This window comes from Sorex araneus, chromosome 2 (assembly GCF_027595985.1).
Source record: "Sorex araneus isolate mSorAra2 chromosome 2, mSorAra2.pri, whole genome shotgun sequence".
In the NCBI taxonomy this organism is placed as follows: Eukaryota; Metazoa; Chordata; class Mammalia; order Eulipotyphla; family Soricidae; genus Sorex; species Sorex araneus.
Genome location: NC_073303.1, coordinates 34,015,104 through 34,021,332, shown reverse-complemented (window position 1 = coordinate 34,021,332; position 6,229 = coordinate 34,015,104).

Below are 6,229 nucleotides of genomic sequence, written 5' to 3'. Positions count from 1 at the left end.
ATTAGATGCGGTGCCCCAGATTGAATCCAGGTGGGATTCACGCAAGACAAATGCCATTCCCACTGAACCATCTCTCCAGCCCCAGAATCAAATGAATTCTTAAATACAAATTTCATTCAGACAGAAGGATCCACAAATTTGTTAATGATTTTTTTCCTCATTGCTAACCTGTAACTGTACTTTTACTTTGTTAACCAATTATACCAGTTCACTATCCTAATCCATATTGTTTATTTTATTTAATGGATATGTCGTAAGGATTTTCTCTTCACCAGAATATGGAAACATGCTAGAACTAAAATAAAAATTATATCATATCTTCAGGATTTTTTGAGGTTAACATATTTGAGATCAAAAACTACTTTATAATTTTAATGTGTTAAAATGATTTATTGAAAGCCGCGTACCAAAAGTGGACTATAGACCGAACATGATGGCCACTCAATACCTCTATTGCAAACTACAACATCCAACAGGAGAGAGAACAAAAGGAAATGCCCTGCCACAGAGGCAGGGTGGGATGGTGGAGGTTAGGGTGGGGGTGGTGGGAGGGATACTGGGAATATTGGTGGAGGAGAATGGGCATTGGTGGAGGGATGTAAGCCAAATACAAACATGAAAGTTCATAAGTTTGTAACTGTACCCCACAGTGATTTACTAATAAAAATTTAAAAAAATAAAATGATTTATGTAGTAAAATGCCAAGTTTTGAGGAGTTTGAGCAGGATTTCTATTAATACTTTGAATGTTTTGTAAGAAGTTGTTAGAAAAAATTCTGATTACTGTTTCAGTTTCTATACCATTCAAGATTTCTATTTCTTCTTTGTTGAGTGGTAGAAGTTTTAGCATTTGTAACAAATCATTTTTCCTTACTTGCTTTATATACTTGTTGATTATACTTGTCTTTATAAGAAAGACCTTTTGGGGATCTTCTGCCTATTTTCAATGTTTTTCATTTGTTTTGATGAGTATGATAAGTCCTTTACTTTTATTTATAGTTTTTGGATCACATACAATGATGCTTAGGGATTATTCCTGAGATGTCATGGATCAAACCTGGGTTGGGCATGTGCATGGAAAGTGCCTTACCCATTGATCTCTCCAGCCCCAATTTTTTGGTGGATATTAGCACTCATTGCTCTACATGCGGTTATTTAAAGTAAAACAAAATAGAACACACTGACTTGAGAAACCATCAAAAATGATTCAAGACATTAATTAAATCTCAAAACATAAAGGTAACTTGGGTGTATAAAACTTTCCACACAAAACAAAGAGCATACACAAAAGCCTGGAAATTCAAGGCAGCATGTGAAATAAAAGGAAATTTAGGAAGGTCTAATACAGATCTTAAAGAAAAAGAACATGCTCTAATAGGATTGAGGTCATTTGGGCTCTCAGAAGACAAGAAGATATATACTTCAGATATGTGGTATGTTCATTTTTAATGTAAATTTTACAAATGAGTAAACAACAGAATTAAAGGAGGAAGAATGGATAAAAAGTCAAAATTAATTATATCAGCTGTTTAGATGATAGGCTCAGAAGAGAGAGTGATAATTGTGTTAGAAAGAATTGAAAATACTTAAAATACTAGGGTATAAAATCCTTAGAAATTTGATACAAAATTAAGGAAAAATTATAAAAGATTTATAAATAAAACTGACATAAGTTAAGTAATTACTATTAGTATCCATTTTATAGGGCTGAAGCGATAGCACAGCAGGTAGCCTTTCACGCAGCCGACCCGGGTTCAATTCCTGAAGAGCCCGGCAAGCTACCGAGAGTATCTTGCTAGCACGGTGGAGCCTGGCAAGCTACCTGTGGCATATTCAATATGTCAAAAACAGTAACAAGTCTCACAATGGAGATGTTACTGGTGCCCGCTTGAGCAAATCGATGAGCAACGGGATGACAGTGATACAGTGATACAGTGATTCATTTTATAAGACTTAAGTCATTCAATTCTCATACACAAAAATGTGAACATATATTGAACAATTGAAAGTAAAAAATATTTCATAGAGATTAAATAATTTCCTAAAATTGTGCAAATTTGAAATAGTCCTATTGAGTTTTATACTTCAATGTGTAATCTTAATGTGTGCACTATGATGACCTAGATTTACTGTCTTATACTTATTCGCTTAAATCAGGAAGGCAAGGAGTTTACAAACAGATATTTGTAAATAGAGTACACTATTGACTATGTTAAAATTAGTATCACTGTATCACTGTCATACTGCTGTTCGTAAATTTACTTGTGTGGGCACCAGCGGGTAGCACAGCGGGTCAGCGGGTAACGTCTGTATTACACTAAGCCCTGAGATTTTAGCAGCCTCTCCTTCCTCGTCTTTCCCAATGATTGGAGGCTCTTTCAAGGTCAGTGGAATGAGACCTATCATTACTGTTTTTGGCATATTGAATACGCCATGGGTAGCTTGCCAGGCTCTGCCGTGCAGGCAGGATACTCTCGGTAGCTTGTCGGACTCTCTGAGAAGTATGTATATATCTTTTACTGTATTTGGGATATGAATACACCATGGGGAGCTTACAAGGCTCTCCCATGTGGGGCAATAGAGTCTTGGTAGCTTATCAGGTTCTCCAAGAGGGAGAACAAGGCTATTAGACCAAGCTCCCAGGAGCTTGTTTTTATAGTCTCTGGGTGTTGGCCATTGGTGGGATTACACGGTGCTGGGGGCAGTTTGTGGGTGTGATTGCCAAGCTACTAGAAAATGGCGGGTCTGGGTGGAGAAGGCTGAGTCCCAAGCAGAGCAGGCTTGGAGATCTCAGCCCTGGGTCCCACACACCTGGGTTCCTCTAATTTAACTAATGTTAAAATTAGTGAATCTTTGAAATATAAAGAAAATATGCCAAATAAACATTTTGTATTTAGGGTCTGAAAATAGAATAGTACACTATAAATAGACATTGTACCAAATCAGTTTTAGCTTTAGACAATATCTCCTGTGTGGAGAGAAAAACATTTTCAAGAGTTTAAGTTAATGGCTGCTCAATGAGGCTAGAAATAAACAGAGTTATAGTTAGCTGCCTTCCTGTCATCATTATCCTTTAGAGAGATTTCCAACTCATAAATAATTGTAACTTAAAAATTATTTCTATATATAATTTCTAATTCATTATTTCATATTGCATATACATTACATTTATATTTTAAGATATTTTAATGTTAGTCCTAAAAGAAATACACACTTTTAATTATCAAAAATTTTCAAATTTCTGTAACAACAAATTGAGAACAAAAGTTCACTTGAAACAATTTTTATTGAAAGCATAGGAAAATTTTTCATTGATTGTTTAAGGTCACAAAGTATTTATCTTTAAAAGTATATTGCTAACATGATAGCTGAATAAGGAAATGCCTGTTTTGAACCTAAGAGATTACTACCTTTGAAAAAGAAACCATTCTGCACATGAGAAGATATAACTTAAAAGCATATTTTGTATAGGTGTGAGTATAGCTCCCAGACTACAATTATCATGGTCAGTCTAGTCTCTTTATATAGTTGAAGCATAGGGCTTAAATCTATATGAGCAAGTGAGCGAAACTTTCAGGATTTAAAAGAGTAGTTTTCTTCATGTCCTATTAAAAATTTTCTGCAAATGTACCTTCTCTGTGGCCCATTTTATTTCACATCACAATATTGTTGTAGACAAATAAACCATGGCAATAGGAGAGTAAGAATAAGAAATAAGAGAGTGTGCAATTAAATATTTTTATGGTTCATAAATTAATTTGCTAGATTAACATCTTGGTTAAGAAAAAGTAAAGGAGGAAACTTTATGTGACTAGAAAGAAATCTAGTAAAATATTTAATGACAGTGCGTGGAAGTTATGTTTTTGTCAAAATAATGTTTGAATATATAAAACTGACTTAAAAGAAAGCAGTTTTCTTTCTTAAAATTAAAATCAGAAAACTACTCTGACTATAGGCATTTGAGTGAGCGAAGAGTGGTCTAGAAAAAATATAAAAATATTTTCCCCATATCTGTCCTTCTATACAAAGAACACAGAGACAAAACCCTAAACCAGAAATCTTTTTTTGGATTTCAGAAGAGATATTTTATAGCATGCATAAAAAGATATTTTATAGCATGCATGACTACCAAAAAGAAACATCAACCACCCTGTCACCTACCAACCTGAGATATGTCCTGTCTAATAACATACTTCCCTAAAATTATAACAGAGAAGGAATGATAGTTCTTCATGAACTATCATGTCCACCATTTTCCACTAGTTTCTAGTTTCTTCGTTTAAAGCTTTTTTCTCTACCTATCATCATATTTCTCCATTAGTTTTCCTCACTGGAGCAGTAGTGAAACTGAAACTTCGCAGTTATAAATTCAAGGACTCGATTTTTTTACTAAATTATCCTCCACAATAAAAGTTCCTCTGCTGAGAAGAATTAATTTGCAATGAAAATATATGTCAGTATGAACTTATTATCAACAAATAAGCTATCAAGCAGTGAAACGAGCAACTCTTGGTTCAGTAGCACTTTCTTTTTCAATATTTTTTATACATTTTGAGAAATTTCCATGTTCACTCAAAAATTTCTTCGTATTTAAGTTTGGTTACTTAGGATTCCTCCTAAGTCTCTTATGCTCCGTGACACTTTCTCCTTATTTCAAAATACACTTAATCTTTAAAACTGCAGGCACACCTGTGTTTGAATCATACCTACTTATAATAACAAATACGAAGCAACCCAAGTATACAGTAGCAGATGTGTACTGAATATATACAATGGAATATTACTCACTCATAAAAAGATACCTCCCCTTTTGTAATACTAATGGACTCTATAGAGTCATGTCAAGTGAAATAGAAATCAGACAAACAAAGACAAATACTAGATGATTACTTTTACACAATATAAAGAAGCAAACAAGGGAACAGAAAAGGTTAAAGGACAATAAACAACAGGTCTATAACTGGAAAACTGAATATGCCAACGGGGCAGATAAAAGTCAAAGAATGTATGGCATCCAGTGGTTGTGGTGGCTTTATTATTGGCACTTGGATTGTGGACTTGGGATGATAACATAAATTTTGAAGAGATAAAAATTGTGCCTGTGGGGCTGGAGCAATAGCACAGCAGGTAGGGCGTTTGCCCTGCATGAGGCTGACCGGGGTTCAATTCCCAGCATCCGATATGGAACCCAGGAGTAACTCCTGAGTGTATAAGCCAGGAGTAACCCCTGTGCATTGCTGAGTATGACACAAAAAGAAAAAAATTGTGCCTGTAGCATATAGATATATACATACATACATATATATGCAGTCTTATATACCAATATTACCTCAATAGAAAAATCAATCTAAAAAATGTGGTTTTTCTCATGATTTTCAACTGTATGATGAACTGTCATGCTGTCATCAGATGAAAAAAATGAAAATAATTAATGAGTTACTCTTTTAAGTTTATGTAAGATAAAAATACTATGTATGGGAGGTAAGTGAGTGTATGCTCTGCCATGCTCAATACCTGGCACTCTGCAGTCTCTTGAAAACCGCTAGAAGTGATCCCCCAAAGTAGCCTCTAGTTACCTTAGAGTACTAGTAACACAAAAACAAAAAGCAAAAAACAACCAAAGTAAAATACATTTTCTCAGAATATCTATTTTAATTTTAGAGGGCTGGAGCATTAGCACAGCAGTTGGGTGTTCACCTTTCACGAGGCCGACCCGAGTTCGATTCCTCCGCCCCTCTCGGAGAGGCCGGCAAGCTAAGGAGAGTATCGAGCCCGAGTGGCAGAGCCTGGCAAGCTACCCGTGGGTATTGGATACGCAAAAAACATGAGAGACGTTACTGGTGCCCGATCAAACAAATCAATAGCAACGGGATGACAGTGACAGTATTCATATAACCTGAATGCCCTCTTCCTTCCTTCATTTCTTGATGAATTTTAAAGCTTGAATTTTATTTCACTTTTCCTTCAATTGAAAATGAAGTTTTCTTTCTTTCTAGGAACTCCACATTTGTATGAATTATGTAACCTATTTCCTATAAATCCTTGAGTTCATTTTGTGTTATTATATTTTATTATATTACTTGGGAACTTAATGCTTTAACAAACACTAATGTATCACTGGAGGTGTGTGACCCCAGGCAGTCAGCCTTACTGCTGATGCAATGGACCAACTATGACTTTCGGACTTCCAGGTTAGAAGGTGGGGGGGTGCAGAAGGGGTGCGGAAGGAA